This window comes from Cryptomeria japonica, chromosome 7 (assembly GCF_030272615.1).
Source record: "Cryptomeria japonica chromosome 7, Sugi_1.0, whole genome shotgun sequence".
Classification (NCBI taxonomy): Eukaryota; Viridiplantae; Streptophyta; class Pinopsida; order Cupressales; family Cupressaceae; genus Cryptomeria; species Cryptomeria japonica.
This window is the reverse complement of record NC_081411.1, coordinates 435,707,996-435,731,820: the sequence shown is the minus strand read 5'-3', so window position 1 is coordinate 435,731,820 and position 23,825 is coordinate 435,707,996. Positions and strand designations below refer to the sequence as shown.

At 31.0% G+C, this 23,825-nt stretch overlaps 1 pseudogene; it reads right to left on the bottom strand.

Moving 5' to 3' along the window:
- Window positions 1–9,712: 9,712 nt before the first annotated feature.
- On the bottom strand, window positions 9,713–23,405 carry LOC131030444 (serine/threonine protein phosphatase 2A 59 kDa regulatory subunit B' zeta isoform-like; annotated as a pseudogene).
- Between the last annotated feature and the right edge of the window lie 420 nt (window positions 23,406–23,825).

The window sequence follows — 23,825 nt, the reverse complement described above, 5'->3', positions numbered from 1 at the left end:
CTGTGAATGAAAATCTTTAAAATATAAATATATACCAAATTAATAAAAATTTCTATATACCAAAATAAGTGCTAGTGTAATGTGAAATAGCATATGAAACGATTATAAAGAAAGTTGTGAGATTCATTGTTTGAATAAAAAAGATTTGATCATAAATGAAAAAAATACAACATATGTTGATTTATATATGATTTTTTGTATTGTGTAAATTTAAGTATATTTAAAAGCATTTATTGAAGTAACATGACTAAGTACAATACATGATGATGACATAATACTATAAACATAATATGGACAAGTGAAATACATAATATTGAAAAAGATATACAAAATGCTTTCATATATGGACAAGTGAAATACATATTATTGAAAAAGATATACAAAATGGATACACATCCATGAACAGTATTATATGTAACTTTTAGGTAGGCTTAATGGTTGTAATAACAATGCTTTGTGTTTCTTGGCCAGCAAATGGAACCATTTTGATGTTGAGATCAAAGAAAAATTTGCAATCAATAACATTGCTCAATATAGGTTCCACAGCATTATGTTCTACTAGAAGTAGCTGGAAATCTTCTGCAGGAACACCCAACAAGGTATTTGATGGTCCTTCGAATGCAGTAACTTTAAGAAGCTCACCTGTTTCATCTTGCAAGTCCATTTTAAGCATGTAGCTAAAATCGCATTCAGAGAGATCAGTAGAACACTTTGTGCATTGGAATGTGTTGGGTGAACTTTGCACAACTTTTTTCTTACATTTTTTTTTGTTCACTACCTGTGGACAAGATAGGTAGTAAAAGTTGTCTAAGTGAAGTTTTGTAATAGTGGCCTTCACACATACATTCTTTTGGCCAGGAAAGCTTTCATCAGTAATAGATGAAATATCTATTGGATTTTCAAATGTGTGGGGGGAAAGGTTGGTTTGTGACAATGAAATGTAGGGTTCGTCAACCCCTTTCTTGGCATACCATGTTTGTAATGTTGTGGTTTCCAATAAATCTGGATTGATTAAAAGTGTAGTTGAAAAGATAGTATCAAGTGATTTTCCATTCCAAGATACTATACGACCAGACTTGATCAAAAGAACAGGAGGATTCGGTTCTAGGGACATTTCAAATATTTGTTTGCCCTTGATTTGATAGTGGCGACCCCAAAATGTAATATCTATGGTACAACTTGACATGTCTATGATTGTAGCAATACACTTTATTGTCTCAGTGCCATCTCTTTTACGTATGGTTGATGTAGGGGAGATTGATAAAACTATTCCAATGACATCTACAAGGGCATTAATAGGGAACGATTGTAGTGAATCTATGCTCTTAATGTGGAAACTATGCTTGGGTATGGTAGAGTCTATGCATGTGGTAGGAGTTACTATGGAAGAGTCGTGGAGGATTATTTCAAAAGGGTTTGTGGAGCTACTATATTTTGTGTTTGCCACTTTAATACGACCGTTGGAGATCACATAAAGACTACCAGAGTGAATAACATGGTAAAAGTTATCAACAAGTTCATTAAAACAAGTCACATGTATTTCAGATCCTAACATGTCTACAAAATCAAATCCAAAAACTTTCCCATCACGTCCTACATTTTTGAAATTGTGAATAGGGGTTTTTGCTAATGCTCGACCTTGAATGGACCATTGTTTGTGATATGGGGTCAATGTTTTAATGGGAATAATTGGGAAAGGGTTCAATGGGTCTTCAGAACTATTTGATGGAAGGTAGGCAATAGCTTGTAGGAGTGGAGTTGGAGATCCAATGATAGCTGCATTATTTGAAATTATGTCGAAGCTAAGAATTATAATAGCCGTGCAATAAAATGAGATGTTTATTTAGTGAGGAGGTCTATAAGAAGAAACAAGAAAAAAAAAATTGGAAAATGTGGACATACGTGTATTTGTCGAATATCTTGCAAGAATATTCTGTAAGGCAGAGAATAGAACCCGTGACTAAAGCTTCTTCTAGAACAAGACTGTTCATTTGGTCAGGAAGCAATGTTGGATGGGTGTGCATACCATTAGAGAGTTGTAGGCAATATTTGACATTTGTAGAATGAGGTTGTTGAATGGAATGTATTGCTGTAACTTGTAAAGAAGGGTCAACAAGAGACATGCCTGCAAGAATGTCTGTTATGGCATTTGCAGTTAATGTTGCCATCATTCAATTCAAACTGAGTGGAAGATGTTGGCCTATGAATAAGTTGAAATAGGACAATTAGGTTGCGACAAAGAAATTGCGGTCAACATGAAATTGAAATTGAGTGGGAATAGCATGTTTGTTTATATAAATTGAAATTTGTTAATTTTTCTTTCTTTCTACAAATGTAGTATTAAAAAAAGAAGTCTTCAAAGTAGTATTCAAGTTAAGATTGGTATGTTTGAAAAAAAAAAAGTGTTTGAACAGTTGTTGAAGTTATGCACCAATCTTTCCTATTTTTTAATTATCTTTATAAACAATAATAGTTCATCAAACTTAATGCATCTCATCTAAGCTATTTTTAAAAGATGGAGAGTATATAATGATAACAAATATTTTTTAAAGTATTTCTTGTGATACAACTCATCTAAGCTATTATTACACTATTTAGTTCAAAAAATAAAGTTATGAAGTAAACTTTTTAAAATTGTGAGTAAAAAACATCTATTTCTAAAATGAATGAGTGGTTGAAGCTCAAAGAATCATATTACCAAAATAAAAGTTTATTCATTAACTTATGTTGATGATTTACACTGATAGATTAGGTAGGTCACATAATACCAAAATAGAAGTTTGTTTTTTTACTTTTTAGTATCTGTACTAATAGTTGTAGCGCAAATATATGATTACGATATTTACATTGTGAGAAGCTAAAATAGCCAATCACATTTTTTTTAAGTATGCCTCATATGCATCAATGAAAAAGGAGACAGAGGACTCTTTATCACTTGAATAGTGTCGATGACAGTATATCTCCTTAAGGAAAGTGAATAGCCCATCTAATTTAGTGTAACTGGCTTGGAATGTTGACATCGTCTCCTGAAGTTTTTCAATATCCAATTCTTCCACAAGAGGTATTGATTGACATGTAAGTTTGAATTTATGTACAATATCATGACAGCTGGTGGACACAATTGAAGCAAGATTTTGGACATCAGTTGCAAGACAATCTGGTTTATTCACAGAAAAACATGATTCTGCTGGCATGGTTGTGATATCCATTGCCAATAAAGGGTTTTCAGTACTTTTGGTTGTATCTCCAGTAGGTAGTTCAGTGATACCATCACAATTTGTATCTTCGGCCATTTCCTGATAGGAGTAAATTTGAAGAATGTATAAGTATCAAATAAATTTGATTCTCCATGTTATTAAACTATGAAAATTAAAATTTCAAATTCTAAATAAGTTTTTAAAATGGAAATAACTATTAAAATGTTCGTATGCACTAATTCTGTGGAAGAGGTGTGGAAAGGCAGTAAGGAAAGAAATGGATCTTTTTGTACAAATATATTTGTGTATCACATTAGGGCTATTGGTACGATAGTTAGTGAATGATGTTATGTATGCAAGAAGAGATTAGGTTTCATTTTTGCCAATAGAGCATTTCTTTAGTCACATATAAATTTGGTTGCAAAAATAATTTTCTTCATTCCTTTCATCAATACATGAGTTTATAATTTAAGATAATTAATAATTAGGATCATAATCATAATATATAATATAATTGAATCAAATAATTATAAATATTTTATAATTATGTTTAAATTTGAATTAACAATTGATAATTTAGAAACATATTTTATATATATAGAACCCTAAAAAATAAATAATTAATAATAAAATAATTGATATAATATCAATTATGATTATAATTATAATTAAATACTAACTCTAATTTACAACATTAAATCTTATTCAAACCAATTAAGCAAATTCTAATTCATATAATTATGATTTTAGTCTAATCAAAAAAATTCATAATTACAATTATAACTTAATCTACATTATTAAAATTCTAATAATAAAAAACAATAATAAACTTAATTTAAAATCTAATTCTTAATTATTATTTTGACTTTATATTATTTAATTATATTTATATAATATGAACCTGACATAAAATTTATTATAAATATAATATCAAGTTTAATCTTAAAAAAACTTACATTAAATTAAAGTTGTAAAACTAAAACTGAATGCTAATAAAATTTTATTTAGTTAGCTGTTTACTGTCATTTACTAAAGGCATAGAGAAAGTAGTTAATAATAATAGCCTCATTGTCCCGTATTCAGCAAAAATCATTTTTAAAAACCTATATAGTTGTCTTCTCAACCGTGGATGTGCAACTTAGGTTGTTTGCATGTGGTGAAAGGTAGAGGATGCTAGTATTCTCGGAGAACTCGCTTCTGGAGTTCCAAAACCAAGACATGTTCAAAACATTTCATACATTCGTATTAGAGTTGTTTTAACATTATTAGAAAGCTCCAGTTTCAGCGTAGGTAGGCCTTTGTTGCTACACCATTTTTGTAATTTCTATATTGATTGTCATCTATTTTTGCAATTTAATTTGTCTTCCAATCTCCTGCTAATTCACATTCCTTTGCTCTCATTCACTATTTCTTCTTCCAATCTCCTGCTAATTCACATTCCTTTGCTCTCATTCACTATTTCTTCTTTTCCTCTGTGGTTTAAATCTAATTCCCTCCATTCTTACAGTTTGTAATGGTTTTTTATTCAGATGAGGATACGTAAAGGGTGCAGAAATTAGGTTGAAAATAGCAGGAAGAGGACTTGGAGGCGCAAAAAGCTGGTTCTTCTTTTAAACCCTCTAAAATCCTTCATTTCTTTGTGAAAATCAACATAGTAATGGAAAAAATGCATACCCTAAGTTGTAAAATCTTCTATAGGAGACTGTCGTAGTAACGGAAAAAATTCATACCCTAAGTTGTAAAATCTTCTATTGGAGACTGCCCAAGTTAACAAGCTACGTAGTATGTTCTAGAAGGAATTTTTTAAATGACATTCTGCAAACAAATTGGTCTTTTAAAAACATCCTAAATTTTACTGTTTAAATTGAAGAATCAACGGCTGTATGAAATAATGAATCAGATAGGATTTCTTGTGCACTCCTCTGGGCACGGAATATGATGGAGCGGAAGCAATAATACAATTAAAGAAGAGACGAGCTTTAATTGGAGAAAGACGTATAGTTCCTAGGCGATATATTAAATCTTCATTGCCATTCATTCTCTCTACGATTAGGAAAGTCTTATCAATCACATCTCATCCTCCTTAGCATATACTGCGACGGTTTGGCTTTTATAGAAGGGAATGACCGCTATGTTTTGGCCTCTCTCAACTGGAATAGGTATTTACTTTTGTCCGCCAAATTTTGCTTTGCTGCCCCTCGATATAGGATAGATTTGAGTTTAGATTTCAAAATTGTCACACATCAATCATATTAGTTTATGAAAGACGTGATGATAAAAAAGATTTAGGGTGATAGAAGTAAAGAAGAAAGGCAATGGATGGTAGACGAGTGGCAAGGGGTGGTGAGAAATTAAATTGAAGGCGGTTGAGATATATAAATTAACTCCTCTACGTTGTCAAATATTTACTTTATGAGAGCAAATTTTACACAGCCAGCATGTTGGCAGCCACCTAAGGTACACAATCGGTCATTCCTAGGTCTCTGCCATCTGCAATAATTAGAACATTAGTCCAACGTGGTCCAAGAGGAGTTACCCGTAGCAAGAAGAGCTACCAGCAGCAAACTAGGCATCCTAATATAGGAGTAGAATAATGATAACAAGGCTATTGAAACCCTGTGAAACTTTAAATATTATTGTTTTCTTATTATTTAACAGCCATCTTCTCAACATCCCCAAAATTGAGTCCCCATGTAACCCTACAGGGCCTATACCCAAAACTCGGTGGCACGTTAATCACAAATATCTCATGATTTCACAAATCTCATTTTCGAATAAGAGCATCTCAATTCTGAAACAAAAATGAAGCAACCTTTAATCAACTATAGGATTGATTGGTAATTACCTTTCCTGCCATGAATATAGACTATTCACTGGTTCAGAGAGTGGAGAACTTACGATGTCTAGAAATGTGGCCATGTACTTAATCTACTCGTGTATAGGAAAGGGAGGATATAGAAGCTAAAACGGATTAATTATAGGATGTAGATTTAAACCAATCAATAGTTGTGGTTATTTTGAACTTCTATGAATTTACAGCAGACCATAAACCCCAAAATTTGAGTTGATTATCCTCCATGTACCCAAAACCCTAAATAAATGGAAAAACTCACTTAAATATAAGTAATCTGAGCATAAAAATTTCAGCAACGTAGAAGGTAAAATACTTGTTTGATGGGAAAATGTAATAATAGCATATAAAGTTTAATAGTCATGGAAAATACCTATGGCAAAGAAGTAACTTGATGGACGAATGCAAAGCTGAAAACAATACATCCCCAAATCAATTAGTTAAGAAAACAATTTATAGTCAAGAGGAACTGAATAAATAGGATGAACAAAGAAAACAAAGTATAATACACATACCACTGTAAAAAACTCAGAAATTACAAGTAAAATAAGTGACTGTTAAAATACAGGAACACCCAAATATTTGTAGCACTCCCAGGTCGGTTAAGCATTCATATTAAATGCAAACCAAACATCTTCTTAAGTTACATCTGTTTTCTTTAAATGAACAATTACTTGAATAAAATATCTCTGCCATCCCAATGAAGAGAGGAAAAATAAATATCTTGTTGATTAAAAAGTAATTAAAAAGTAAGATTTTGTTAGTTAAAATGTTAATTACATTAAATTTAAAAATTTGTATTAAGAATTTACCAAAATATATAATATTTAAACTATACAACAAATACATAGTACATTAGCAATTTAAAATAAAATTATACTTATTTAAAATAGAACATGTTAATAATAATCTTTTTGTAAGTTATAAAGAGTTTACTATAGTCTTTTTAAATATGAATATAATTAGGATTGTTAGTCTAATGCTTAATAGTTTTTAATAATATTAATACAATTGATATGAAGCATTAAGAAAGAGGTGAAATATCTATAGAAAAAATAATAAATATCTGTTAAACTAGAATAATAAAATGATTTTATTCATAGATTTATTTTCTTTTTAAATACGAATATAATTAGGATTGTTAGCGAACATGTATATAAGTTCAAAAACCTAAAGATTTTATGGAGATCCCATTTTACCCTAAGTGTAAGAAAAAAGTAATGATGGATTAATCTTAAATGATATTTTACTCATGATTAAACTCCCATATTTTAATTAATCCATCATTACTTTTTTCTTACACTTAGGGTAAAATGGGATCTCCATAAAATCTTTAGGTTTCTAAACTTATATACATGCTCGCTAACAATCCTAATTATATTCATATGTAAAAAGAAAATAAATCTATGAATAAAATCATTTTATTATTCTAGTTTAACAGATATTTATTATTTTTTCTATAGATATTTCACCTCTTTCTTAATGCTTCATATCCATTGTATTAATATTATTTAAAACTATTAAGCATTAGACTAACAATCCTAATTATATTCATATTTAAAAAGACTATACTAAACTCTTTATAACTTGCAAAAAGAGTATTATTCTAGTTTAACAAATATTTATTATTTTTTCTATAGATATTTCACCTCTTACTTAATGCTTCATATCCATTTTATTAATATTTTATGGAGATCCCATTTTACCCTAAGTGCAAGAAAAAAGTAATGATGGATCAAAATATAATTTAAGATTAGGGTTAAAATAATTCATCCCTAATCTTAATTATATTTATATCTTAATCTTAAATGATATTTTACTCATTATTAAACTCTCATATTTTAATTGTAATCTTAAATGATATTTTACTCATGATTAAACTCCCATATTTTAAGATTAGGATTAAAATAACATTTAAGATTACAATTAAAATATGGGAGTTTAATCATGAGTAAAATATCATTTAAGATTACAATTAAAATATGAGAGTTTAATCATGAGTAAAATATCATTTAAGATTAAGATATAAATATAATTAAGATTAGGGATGAATTATGTTAACCCTAATCTCAAATTATATTTTAATCCATCATTACTTTCTTCTTACACTTAGGGTAAAATGGGATCTCCATTAAATCTTTAGGTTTCTAAACTTATATACATGCTCGCTAACAATCCTAATTATATTCATATGTAAAAAGAAAATAAATCTATGAATAAAATCATTTTAGTATTCTAGTTTAACAGATTTTTATTATTTTTTCTATAGATATTTCACCTCTTTCTTAATGCTTCATATCCATTGTATTAATATTATTTAAAACTATTAAGCATTAGACTAACAATCCTAATTATATTCATATTTAAAAAGACTATACTAAACTCTTTATAACTTGCAGAAAGAGTATTATTCTAGTTTAACAAATATTTATTATTTTTTCTATAGATATTTCACCTCTTACTTAATGCTTCATATCCATTTTATTTATATTAATATTATTAAAAATTCATAAGCGTTACACTAATAATCCTAATAATATTCATATTTAAAAAGAAAAGAAATCTATGAGTAAAATCATTTTATTTGAAGGTTCAAACTAATTTTCATTAATCAATGATAATCTTTTTATATGAATTTTTTAATTATTTCTTATCTTAAACATCTATATATAATTGAGAACCGCATACTTGCATCACATTTTTACTCAGGTCAAATTAAAATGTTGATATTGACCTTTTATTTAATTAAGATTCTGGTTAAAATATTTTAACTTTTATCTCCAATTATATTTTAATTTTTATCTTAAACGATATTTTAACCATTATTAAACTCCTATTTGGGTAAATTATACTTTAACCCTAAGCTTAAATGATATTTTAACCCTAATGTTAATCTTATTTCTACTTTAATCTTAAATGATATTTTATCTATAATTAAACCTTTTTTTATTGTTATATTTATATTATACACCTTTAAATCATTTGAGATTCATTTGATAAAATATATTAAAAAATCAAAAAAATATAATTTAAATAAAATATATTAAAAAATTACTAATAATATAATCAAAATTTATAAAGTAACATTTAAAAAAAAATCTATCAAGCATAATAAAAAAATAAAAATTTACAGGGTTTTCACCATGGGGCTACGAGGAGCGTTTTCCACACCAGCTTCTACGGCTAATTGTACTGACATGACAACTATGTTGATATTATTGAAGCACTCAAAGATCGTTTACAGTACAACCGACTTTTTGCATACTTCGTAGTATGTCAAAAGCACCCATTATTTTTTATAATTTAGTCGATGACGTGAAACCTGTTTCACAACGCCAAACTCCTCTCCTGTTCGGTAAACTGCATCAGAAAACAAGTTCGGGAAACTTGTATCAGGGAAATGCATTGTTGGTGGATTCTAGTAGCCACTCACAAATAATCTGTTAATGATGAAAAATATCATTGATTTGATTGCATTAAAGTTTTCATATTTGATTTACCCTTTCAAAAGATTTGCCCATTAATGCGTACATTGTTGCTTACGTTCATGCTTTATCTGTCACCGCCATTGATCACCACCCAGCTTGTGGACAGGCAGAAGCCGCTAGAGCACGGATTGACACTATATACGGAGGCATAGAAATCAGACATAGTGGGGCATAGGCTATGCAGTGCGGTTTAAAGGGTTGCATAGCCAGTGCCGATGAGTCCTTTCACGCAGCCACTGTACGAAGATGACGAAATAGGGAAAAAACCAATCAACGGCGGAAACTTTTCCAATGGTCTTGCATTCGTTTTGGCTAACTTTCAGCCATAGATTTTAAAGATTGTGTGGGTCATCTCAAATAGGGAACGCCTTCGGCGTAAATATATGTAAATTAATTTGTTATAAAGAGGTATATTTTTTTAGTGTTTATATAATTTTGTAGTACAATTTTGAGATATATGTAATAGAAAAAATGAATTGAGTATTAAACATAATATACTGAAATTGGTTTCAATAATTGATTAAAAAATTATTTTTATAAGATAGTATTATTGATATTGGAAAGATGATTATATACAAGTGGAAAAGAGGATTTGATAAAGTTAAGGTAACTATGTATTTGACAACTATATAATCTATCAAATCGATTATACCATTAGAATTTTTATCATGCATCTAAATCTAGTAAAATTGATTCTACCATTAGAATTTGTATCAAATATTGTTGCTATCATTGTTTCACAATTATCCAAGTCTTGCTTTATACATTTTTTTGACTTGAATCAAAGAAATTATATGTCATTGAAATGAGGAGGTTGCCCTTCAATTATCAACTACTCAATCAAAGCAATATCAAGGCTTAGAATAAGTTTTTAATTTTAACTAATAAAGGCTTTGTCTTGCAAAGTTTATTTGCAAAGTCTTAAATCCAAAAGGTATAAAAGGTGGAGAATTTTGTAGTTAACGAAAGTAGACCAACTTGGCTTATAAAGGATCCACATAAGAAGCCTACTTTTCTAAACTCAACTTAGGTGAATACAAGACAATGAGAATGGATACTCTGTCAAATAAAATCAAAAGAACCATAAGCAAGAGGTAATGTAGCGATATGAAAAACTAAATTTAAATTTTAAATTTTTAAACAATATAGTGTATGCAATTCAATATTGATCTATGGGCCTCGAGTATATGACCCAAAGATAACATTTATCAAGATCACCTAGGAAAGGGAGATTGGTTGTCTTGACAAAAGAAAGGAATTGAAAAATATACTTGTACAACCATGTACGACTAGCCCATTCACTAAATAGCAATAAAATATATTGTCGTGGCTAGATGTGTCAGAAGAACTAGTCAACTTGTGGAAAAGAGAGAATACATCTACAACTTGACTCTCAACTATTAGTAAATCTCTTACTCCTAAATGATTATCAAAGATGCAATTTTAGATAACGATTTAAATATTAGAGACATGTACAATAATCATCACTACTATTAATTTTTTTTATTTCATATTCTAAAATAATTATATTTTTATTTATTAAATGAAGACACTGATTCTATGGATTTACCCATAGATATTTTCAGTTAGATTGAAAAAAGTCATGCAAGTGGATTCAAACATATGTAGAAAAGTTGTAAGGGTTTGATTGGTAGTTTAATCCATTTTTCTTGGTTCCCAGTTCAAGCCTTGCTTATATGACAAGTTTGAACACAGGTATTTCCAAACTAACTAGTGCTTTGTATGATAAAACTTAGTGAACATAGCATCATTTTGACATCTCTCAAAATTTCAAGCTCTCTAGTAGAAGACAAGTGTTTGCATATCCCTTTTTGTGACACCATGTTTATAAGAAATTAACTCTCATAGGAGAATTTTCATTGTTGGCATATTAATTCTTTAAAATATGGTCGCTTAATTTGTAATGAAGTTTTAAACTTGTACTACTAATATAAATTTTTTTTAAAAAATAATAATTTGACTTTGATAAATCCTCAAAGAAGTCTATGTTTGGTAGATCTATGATAGTCATCAATTACAACCAACAGAATATCAAAACGTCAAATAGTTGAAGTTGAGATACCAAAACAACAAATTATCAACAAGTTTACCAGCAATTACAATTTTAACACTCCAACAAAGAGCATGCAAATAAATTAATTTCAAAATTTAATGAAATTTACACTCCAAAAGTAGTCAACATTGTTAATGTTTATATCGGATTTGAATATAGGATCTTTTAAATCTTATTAATGCAATTTCCACTTCTTATATCAATATAAGGATTCCTTTGTATATCAATTAATTTAACATGATTTGTTGTACAATGATCAACTAAAACTGATATCAATCTTATTGCAGTTTTACATGAAAATAGAATCAATTAATATATTAAATTTCCAACAGCAAATGGTCTGCAATATTCTGGGAGGCAGTCGATATTGTTTATGCACTGTAATTATTTTGTACATCCACAATACGATTGTCTCCCTCCTTATATAAGGAGAGAGACATGCCTTCGAAGAGGCATGCCTCTACGTGGATCATGTCCATGTAGAGACATGTCTCTCGGTCATGTAAGAACACGTCAATACGTAATGTAATGCAGTCGATAATTATTGGTAACCAATTTGCATTTGTTACATTGTAAATATGATTTGCTAAACGCGCATAATCTGATCGATAGTAAATATCGATAAGCATATGATTAAATGTTATTTGATATAATCAAATAAATTATATGTGTATATTTAATAATGTATAGTTATACATTAAATATATACATATGATTAATTCATAATCATATTTCAAGATTAATATTTAAGCAAGAATCTTATTAAATACATAATGCAAAAAATGGATTAATACTTGTAGAGGATAGATATCAAATGCTTAAGGTCGATAGGCCAATTAAGCATTTGATTTCATTGATTAGAATTATTTGACTTAAGCTACAAAACATTAACACTCCCTCTTAGATAGGGAGGATTAATTCTATCCAGAACATAGTAGATCCAATAATATCACCTCACCATGATATCTGAGAGATATGGCATGTACACAAATATCAAGTCACATGATATTTGTCATGACTCTCATAAATATATATATATATAGACTATGATATGTGCATTGGCATCACGTCACATGATACCTATCACAGGGATATAAATCATGGCATATCCATGAATATTACATCACATAATATCCACCATGATTATCTCAATTATTATGGTTATCCATTGATATCAAGTCTCATGATACCCACCATAATATCTACAGAGATGCTAACTATCATGACATGTTCATAGATATCAAGTCTCATGATATCCAACATGATAATGATGTTAAATATTGCAAAGTCATCACTTTACAATATCAACCATATACAAGTGTTCATTTTGAAAAATCATCATCTTTCAAAAATATTCGCAGGGCCCAAGCAATCATGGAGTCTCACACATGACAAAGGGTTTACACATTAAACACCTTTTAGTACAATAGAATTTAAATAATTTAGATTTTATTCTCAAATTAACTTATATTTCCAACCATACCAAGTTTATTCTGGAAGTGCTCAACCTTTGTCTTGGATAGAGGTTTGGTGAGAATGTATGCAGTCTATTCGCCTGTACTAACATACTTCAGCTGAATCACATTCCTTTCAACAATGTCTCTAACACAGTGATAAGGAATCTTAATGTGTTTAGACCTGTCATGAAATACTGGATTTACTGAAATCTTTATACAACTCTGGTTGTCGCAATGGATGATAGTAGAATTCAAAGGTTGTCCAAACAACCCCACAAGGAGTTTCCTTAGCCATACTGCTTCCCTTGCTCCCATGGATGTTGCAATTTACTCATCTTTTGTAGAACTCTATGCTACTAAGGATTGTTTCCTACTGATCCAGGAAATCATATCTGATCCTAGGCTAAAATAGCACCCTGATGTGCTCTTCCCATCTACCACACTTCCAGCTCAATCTGAATCAGTGTAACCATGAATATCTAGATCAACATTAGTATATTTAAGACCATACCTAATAGTACCACGTAGGTATCTCAGAATATGCTTCGCTACAACCATATGTATCTCCTTTGGTTCACACATAAATTGATTAAGTGCATTAACTGAATAACAAATGTCAAGCCTAGTGTTAACCAAATATATTAGGGACCCAATAATTTGTCTGTATAAGCTAGGATCTGCAAATTTTGATTCTATTGTCGCTTCCTTTAATTTGTGCAAGTTTGTTTCCATAGGAGTAGACATAGGTTTGCATTCCATCATTCCAAATCTTTTCAGAATGTCAATAGTGCATTTTCCTCGCTGTAGGATGATGATATCTGCTTGTTGGCAAACTTCTAAACCAAGGAAATAATGTAAAAGACCCAAGTCCTTCATGTCAAACTCTAAAGCAAGGTCTTGCTTACATTTGGCAATTAGGTGATCTTCTCCAATAATTAATAAGTCATCAACATATAAAATGTGAATCAACGTTTTACCATTTATTACCTTGAAGTACAAATTCGGATCTGCATCATTCTTGAAGAAGTTTAAGCCCATAAGATATTTATCTATTCTTTCATACCAGGCTCGAGGGCCCTATTTGAGCCCATATAAGGCTTTCTTCAACTTGCATACATATGCATAATTTCCATGTATGACAAACCCTTCAGGTTGCTCTAAGTATACTTCTTCTTCTATTATCCCATTCAGAAAAGTTGTCTTCACATCCATCTAATGAATCTTCCATCCTTTAGATGCAACAATGGCAATGACAGCTCTAACAGAAGTATATCTGGCAACTCGGGAAAAAGTCTCTTCATAGTCAATCCCTTCCTTCTAATAAAAACCTCTAGCTACAAATCGTGCTTTGTATTTCTCAATGTTGTCATCTGCCGCATGTTTGATTTTGAAAATCCATTTTGAGGATACTACTGATTTGTCTTTAGGTCAGGGCACAATGTCCCAAACATCATTCTCAATGATGGACTGATACTCTTCTGTCATAGCATCCTTCCATACTTGATTTTCAATAGCCTCCTTGACACTAGAAGGCTCTGATTTGATGATCTCACTCATCAAGGCAACATAACTAGAAAACCTGTGAGGTCTTTTGCTTTCCCTAAAGGTCCCTTGTGGTGTTGCATAGTCTTTAGCTTCTTGAATAGTGGCCTTTTTCGATTCATATGAGTACCTCTGGTTTCATTTGCAAGATCCATGAGTTCATTTTGTCCTTCATTTTCTATTACTTCTTGAGTCTTCCTCTGAATCTCAAGAGCAAGATCCTCTTCAATGTTTAGAGGAGATTCTAGGTCTTCTAACTCTTGAGTAATTTTAGATTTTCTGAAAGCAATATCTTCCTCAAATATAACATCTCTACTTAATTCAATTTGTCTTTGTCCAGGTATATAGATTCTGTAGGCTTTAGATATTTCACTATAACCTACAAATATGCCCTTTTTGCCTGAGGGTTCTAATTTGGATCTTTTCTCTTTAGGTATATGAATATAGACTGGACATCCAAAGATTCTTAGGTGACTTATGTCAGGTTTAACTCTAGTGAAGGTTTCTTTGGGGGTTTTGTCATCTAGGAGAGAGTGAGGACTTCTATTTTGTACATACACAACAGTACTAGAGGCTTCAGCCCAAAAAGAAGTTTTGAAGTTTTGATCATACATCATAGCTCTGGCAGCTTCTACAATAGTTCTATTCTTCCTCTCTGCCACTCCATTTTGTTGAGGATTATAAGGAACTATATACTCCCTCTTAATCCCAACATTTATACAAAAGTTTTTAAAGTTATCTGAAGTATATTCCCCCCCATTATTTGTTCTTAGTATTTTAACTCTCTTACCAGATATATTTTCTACTAGAGCCTTGAATTCCTTAAATCTCATAAGGATTTCTTTTGACTCTTTACATTTAAAAAAATATATCCATGCTTTCCCAGAGAAATCATCTACAAAGATAACATAATACAAAAATCCTCCTAAAGAGGTTACAAACATCGGTCCACATAAATCAAAATGAATAATTTCTAATACATTTTTAGATTTGCTATCACTGGTGTGAAACATACCTTTTGTGTTTTTCCCTAGAGCACATCCTTTGCATGTTCCTTCATGATTTTGCTTTATTTTAGGTAGACCTATCACCATTTTTTCAATTGAAGGGAGAGCTCAGAAATGAAGATGTCCTAACCTCCTATGCCAAATTTCACTTGTTCTTGTTGACTCATGCATTAAAGCTTGAGAGGAGGAAATACAAAGTTTGTAGAGGTACCCATGTCTTACTCCAATAGTATAGGCCTTCTTGATGGTTGAGTTCTTTGGCCATGCCAAGACCTTTCCTTCCATAAAGGTGATTTTATATCCTTTGTCTTTAAGTGTTGAAATGGAGACTAAATTTATCTTTATCCCTGGGACATATAATACATCCGTGAGTTGAAGGGAGATGCTTGAATTTAGGTTTATAGTACAAGTCCCAATTCCTTTTACAGGATAGCTTGAATCATCTCCAATAGTTACTTCCTCATCAGAATTTTCTATTAGGCTATCAAGGTGTTCTTTGAATATTGTAATGTGACATGATGCTCCACTATCAATTACCCTGGTATTAGGGTTAGTTGATACTTGACTTGGAAGAGCTAAGTAGAACACAAGTTTCTCTGAATCATTCTCTATCCTTGACTTACTAACTTTTTCAACAGTGGCTTGAGGTCTTGGTCTATCCAGACACTTTATAGCATAGTGCCGATATTGGTCACATCTGAAGCATTTTACTTTGGTCATATCCCTCTTCCTCTTGGATGAGTATTTTCCTCTTGAATCTTTGTCCTTCTTCCTTTTGATGTTATTTTTCTTTCCCTTTTTGTGTGAAGAGGAGTTCAGCACATGAATGTCTTCATTGATAGGGATTTGACCATCCCCCCTTGCAATTAGCCTTGGTTCTTCTTGAATGCAATATGTTTTTAATCGATCAAATTTTGGAAGTTTTGAGCGAGCACTAATTTCTTGTATGAATCCTTCCCATGAAGCAGGTAATCCATTTAATGCTAACATAGTTAGCTCCTTGCTATCTATAAGGTGACCAATGGTGGAGAGTTCGCCCTTTAATTATGCGATCCTCATGAAATACGATGTAATGGATTCTCCTTTGTTCATCTTCATATGTTGAAGTCTATGTTTTAGTGATAGAGCCCTGTTAGTATTGTTTATTTCATACATGCTTTCTAATATTGAGAACATTTTGAATGTTGTATCTAACTTATTGATTATAGGTACTATGTGATCCTTGACTGCGTCTACTAACAGCTTCATGGTCTTATTGTTGTTCTTTATCCATTGTCTCTTCTCATCTTCTTCATCCGGTATAGTTGTTTCCTTTTCTACAAAGGCTTCTAACTCTTGCTCTCTTAATGTGATCATAATTATGAATTTCCATGAGACAAAGTTAGAGGCGCCTTCAAGACAATCCTCAAATCTAACACCATTGGCCATTATGAGAAGAGTATGTGTTTTGAATAAATTCAAATGATAAATTATGACTACCTTTAGACTCAAATTTGATTGGATCTTCCTTAGACTAGCTCTGATACCATGTTAATGTTTATATCAAATTTGAATATAGGATCTTTTAAATCTTATTAATGCAATTTCCACTTCTTATATCAATATAAGGATTCCTTTGTATATCAATTAATTTAACATGGATTTTTGTACAATGATCAATTAAAACTGATATTAATCTTATTGCAATTTTACAGAAAATAGAATCAATTAATATATTAAATTTCCGACAGCAAATGGCCTACAATATTCTAGGAGGCAGTCGATATTGTTTATGCATTGTAGTTATTCTGTACATCCACAATACGATTGTCTCACTCCTTATATAAGGAGAGAGACATGCCTTCGTAGAGGCATGCCTCTACGTGGATAATGTCTCTCGGTTGTGTAAGAACACGTCAATACATAATGTAATGCAGTCGATAATTATCGGTAACCAATTTGCATTTGTTACATTTTTAATATGATTTTCTAAATGTACATATTCTGATCGATAGTAAATATCGATAAGCATATGATTGAATGTTATTTGATATAATCAAATTAATTATATGTGTATATTTAATAATGTATAGTTATACATTATTAAATATGTACATATGATTAATTCATAATCATATTTCAAGATTAATATTTAAGCAAGAATCTTATTAAATACATAATGCAAATAATGGATTAATACTTGTAGAGGATAGATATCAAATGCTTAAGGTCGATAGGCCAATTAAGCATCTGATTTCATCGATTAGAATTACCTAATCGAAGCTACAAAACATTAACAGACATTGGCTAGATGATAAGATGTAAACATACTTGAATTGTTAAATAAAAATATTCTATTTATAGCCATTTATACAATTGTCTTACTTTTATTTCACTTTTGTAGATGCACTTGCATCTACAAAAGACTTCTACACTGGATTGACATGTTGACTTAGTAATAGACAATTATTTCTAAAAATATTTAAGAACAATTTTCTCATGCAGTTTTCTTTTATTTCTTTTATTTCCTTTGTTATGGTTCATTGTTCTTTTAAATTTGTTGGCACCAAAATTATTGATTTGCTTTTAAATTGGAATTCGTAACTTTTACAACAACACAAATAGCGATTGAGGGATCTTCTATCAAATGTCATTTTCTATGTTTTATGGAAAACAATATTTATTCCAAACTTCCAAAGCACCTAGGCTTGTGCCTGTATATTGGCATAATAACACTAAATATTTAAAGCATTTTTTTAAGTTTTTTAATTTTGTAGCGGTTACAAATTACTTGATAAATGCCATGAAGATTTGAATTCAACATGTGGTTCCTTGTAGTCGCAAAATCAGATTTATGCTTTATATGACAAATTGCACACTTAAATAATAATGAAGAAAAACGCCACCTTATGTGATACCCCTCCCTTGGTCAGACTTGATTTAACCTAGTTTGACTCTGGATGATCTTTATTGTAGTTAAAGTGGCCATTTATGATTTATACTTTATGGATCATTGGATGATGGTTTTCATATTGTGATTTATGATGTGATTATTTGATGTTGTTTATGCTCTGACAATTAGATGATTAATGAGATGAATTATATATATGTGATGTTGGGATTTAGTCATTATATTTATCAATGTTTAATTGCTCTGATATACACTGTGTTTTATCCTTAATGTTCTTGAGTGAAAGGGAAAAGTACCACACTTCTCTTTATGGGCAAGCTACGTTGCTTCCATTCCCTTTTCAAAGTATGTTATTTTTATGGATTATATGTATATGTTCGACAGTTTGCTTATGCAGCTGGAGGTGCCGAGCATCGACTCCACCTGAACCTTCAAGTCTGAGCATGCTCTATAACCCAATGGTAAAGTGGAAAACTGGAGTTATCAGTCAGACCATTGTTGTACCATCGTTCCAATGAGAACGAGTCTCCAGTCAGGTATCCTTGTTTCTTGGTCGTTTGGTCATATTAGTTGTTAGCTTTGTTGGTCTTTCGTGTTTTGGTTTGTCGCAATTCATCACCCCTGTGTAAAGTAGAATAATTATCTAGTATTTTTCGTGAAAGAGATTAATATTATATATTAACGGTATTTGAATATTTTTAATTTATCAATTAATAAATTTTAAAGTGTGCAAGATTAAATTAAAATTAATGTTATTGCTAAAACGACTAAATTTATTTTATCCTTGTTGTAAATAATTAATTAAATTGGGAAATAAGACATTTAATTTTGTATTTTATTGTGCTCAAGGTAAATTAATTTTTTAAAAGTAATTTATATTTAATTGTTTTCAAATTTAAATTTGCATGTGTGGGAGTTACAAAACTAAACAAAAAAACAATTAATGAATTTAATGGGGAATCTTGCATGCTTTTTGGGGGAGTTGTTTTTAGGGGAAGAAATGTTTTTTGCTTCCCATGAAGTTTAATGTGTGCATGTTTTTCATGGAAATGGCTTTTGAAAGGATTTGGAGAAAATTGGTTTGAAAAGGAGAAATTTGGGAAACAATGGAGTTTTATTTTCAATTTCGCTAAGAAATTAGAGAAAGGGATTGAAATAATTTGTTGAAGCTTTTGGATTTGTGTGTCTGGCTCTTCAGGTTCGACAGCCGAGGATCTTCTTGAAGGTTTTTTCTTCCGCTTCCGTGCGTGATTTCGAGATAGCATTTTAGAGGTAGGGTTCCATATTTATTTCTTGCATGTAGAATTTCTTTTAGTCTGTTTTAAAAAAAAATAATCTATTGCTTATTTGAAAAGAGAAAATAAAGTGGATTGTCTGATAATGGGGTTTTGGGTTATTGAAATTTATTTGTGATCTGGGTTAAATTAAATGTATATTGTGAAATTTGGAAATATTTTGAGGTTATATATATATATATATATATATATATATATATATATATATATATATATATATATATATATATCGTTTCTATCTGTTATGTGAAAAAATATTTTTTTGCAAATTAAATTTTTAAATCTATGCTTCTTTGGGTGTCGTGGGCACCCACCGTGGGCTTACCCACGGCGGTGGGGAGCCCCCCACCGTGGGATTAACATATGGTAAATGTAGTTTATTTTGATAAGATGGTATAATTATAAAGATAGTTATATTTTGGATAAACATAGCTAGGCTTTGATAAAGATAGTAATAAAGGATAAAATTAGACATATTTTGTTAAACATAGATATATTTGGAAATTAGAGAAATTTTTGAGAAAAATGGATGCGTTTAGATTAATATATATGTTATTTGATATAATCAATTAAACATGTGGTTAAGTTCTGTTTAGGATTATATATATGTATATGTTTTTATATGAACCCGAGTAATCTCTATTTAGTTGTTGTTGATCAAATATATGATAGCAAAATTGTAGGAATGAATTATGATTTCTCAAATGCTTGAATAATGCAATGTTAGTTTTATTGTGCAAATTAATAAGAATAAAATGAGTTTTAATGTTTTAAATCTGGGTTATTGGAAATCAATGTTATTTTGAATTAATTATTGTATAGAAGTGATCATGGTCTCTCTAGTAAAATATTTTAAGATTGAATACTTTAATGTCTGACATTATGAGACTTGGTTGTACCGTTGATTTTGTCTGCCATAGTGGGTTTCTTGGATATGTGGTATAAATGTAATTTGTTTTCCAGAGGCTAGGTCGTTGTTGAGTTCTTTCTTTGTGTATAGTTTTCTCATCGGCATTTATTGTGATGTGCTTGGTGTCATGCATGTCTTCTATGCTAGTCAATCAATCTTGCTACATTGAACCTCCTAGTTTGTACTCTTGTTCTAGCAAGTCAGCCAACCTTGCTATGGTAGAGGGGTCTAGACTCTTGGTGTTATTTGGTTGTCTTAGACCTTGTGTTGAATTTTGATTCCTAGGTGCAAGTCAAGGGGGAGTGGCTTTCATTGGGGGCTGGGACCCAAAGAGGTCATCAAGGTAACTCAATGAGAGTTTTATAATCAAGTGAAAATTTAAATAATGAACTGGGAAGGGTAGCTAGTACACATTAATAAAGATTAAATTGTTGCCTCTCTTATGCTCAAACACTTGTTTAGGTTTGAGGTAAGTAGAGAAGGCCTGGAATGGCGTCCACCAATCTTGTCCATTTGAAAGGTTGGTGTGGTCCACTAGTGTTTGTGTGGGGGTCGGGGATCAGGAGAGGTCATTAGGGTAACCTAGGAAGGGGGTCGGGACCTAGTGAAGACTCACCAAAATAACTCATGACAACCTAGTGATGGAACTCTTCCCTACTGCATACCTAGTGGTTCCTCTTGGTTTTGTCTTTCTGTGAATTTATTGGGCCTCTGGAAGTTGGTTGTTTCATTGTTGAGTTCCTGCAATTATAGCCTTGTGAGTCTCTTGTGAGCCTCGTGCGAGTCATTTGTATTTCCTTTTGTCTCTTGGGTCTAGCCGATACCTCCTAGCATGGGGGGTGGACCTAATGGTACCACATGATTGGGTGGAGTGTTACTTGCGCCCATTGGGTTTCGGTACGTCCTACATCCGGATCGTGATGGCTCATGAGGAGATTGAAGACCTTCATTTAGTACTATATTTTTGTATTATATTCGTTGTTGCACTCATGGAGAATATATCCTTATGGATATCTTGTAATGTAATCGATTTTTATATGTATATTCCCATGGCATTGTATTGTGCATCATGATCATTTGTAAAGGATAGTGTTGTCATATTTATAAAAGTTTCATTTGTTATTGTTGTATTGTTATGTTATATTGAGTAACATCATTGTGGGGCCTTGAGGACTCTTGCTAGTTATTATATGTACTTATTAACATTATCTTGTAACATCATGTTACTTCTTTCATATGTATGGTTTAATTTATTTATAAAAAAAATATTCGCATTTTCCATTGTTTTATTTGTTTAACTCCTCTAGGCCTCATGGAGGGGTGTTACACCTTATATACAACAATAAAGATTTAATGTGTAAATAGTAAAGGTGTGATAACCATGAACTTTTTTGAATGATATTGTTTAATCTTTTAATCTTTAGCAACAATATATTATGATTTTTGACAAAATAAAGACAATCATACTAAATATAAAACAAAAAATTATGATAATAACGCTAGCCCAATCAATGGGGTTGAAACATGCAAGTAACTACACTAATGTAGCCATAGCTTTAAATAGATTTTGCTAGTATACACTCAAATCTAGGTTACAAACAATGCATCAATAGTTCCCTTCACTTGCTATATGTATGTAGACTAACCTAGGTATTTGCAATAACAACTATTAAATATATATCTATATCTATAGCTATAATGTTATATATATTACCTCGAAGTGAAAAATATTGAGGCAACACTTTATTTGTTGAAATCGAGGTATCGTACACCTCTAAAATCCAATTGTTTGGGTAGCTTCTAGGACTTCCTCTGATTCTCCCAAATGCATCACCTTCTTCTGGCAATTTGTAATAGGCCAATACTTGAGTAACCCTCTAATGACAATATCTGCCAATTCAAAGTCTTTCTCTACAAACAAAGTGATACAATTAATAGCTGTTGGTAGTACATAGAGACACTTGGGCTTATGGAGAGGAATGAGTGCCCTCGTAAGAAAGAGCTTATACTCTTCCTTTTATGGCATTGTGAAGCCATTAATAATAGAGTTTAAAATCTCTAGCAACTTTGTTATTCCAGTACACCTTTGATCTTAAATGTAAATCTGTAAAAGATGTGTTAATAGCTTTCTTGATGAATGGCATGTGCACCATGAACTTTTCATATATCTAGTGCAGGATAGTCTTAAGGTATTCCCTTTCCTGAGGATCCTTTGAATCAAAGATATCCTACAATTTGAGAACAAAGAAATGATCAATGTATCTCTTGGTCAACTTAGCATCTGCATTTATGGAAGCCACAAATCTCAATATGAATTCATATACAATCTACAAGTGGGCTTGTGTAGGATCCATGGTGGGCTCTTCTTCTTAAATCCCTCCATGCCTGATTTTTTATGGGAGGAAGGGGTGGACTTATAAATAAATTAGCAATCACCATCTTGCCAATTTCCTCCATCATCGACTCTATGAACTTTGTATTGCCAAATGTTATGTAATCCACCAATTTCGGGAGAGTCTGTTGTTTGATGTCCTTTTTTTTAATATTTTTATTAGGGTCACTGAAGTCAAAGACAACACATCATTAATTTAGCTTATTACTGAAAAGGTTTTATTTTTTTGAAATGGGTACATATTTCAAGGATGCCAGGGCCTCATAGCTAGTTCCATTTGTTGGGTAAGTTGTTGAAGTCATCTTATTGCTTGCATTAGGCCATGATGCAACACTACTATTGTTATTGTTGGTGTTGCTCTTGCTACCACCATTAGCATTGTAAGATGGAAAAAAACAACTTCTTTATGATGATATTTGCAACACCCACGTCGTTATTATTGTTGGTATGAGAGTTGATGTTGTTGCTATTGTTCTCCATTCTACAAAGTTCGCATAGTATATATTTCATCTTTTATGATCCTTAAATTGATTCCCCACTCTCAGTTACTCATATAGAAAACTAGACTCAAAACATGAAATACAAAAAATCCAGACATTTAGAAACTATTCATAGCATTGACTTACACTATTTTGTAAAGTAAATGGTGGCTAGTAGTGAATCAAATCTAATGATCTTGATACTATTTCAGTGTCGTAAATTGTACACCCCTAATTAGATTT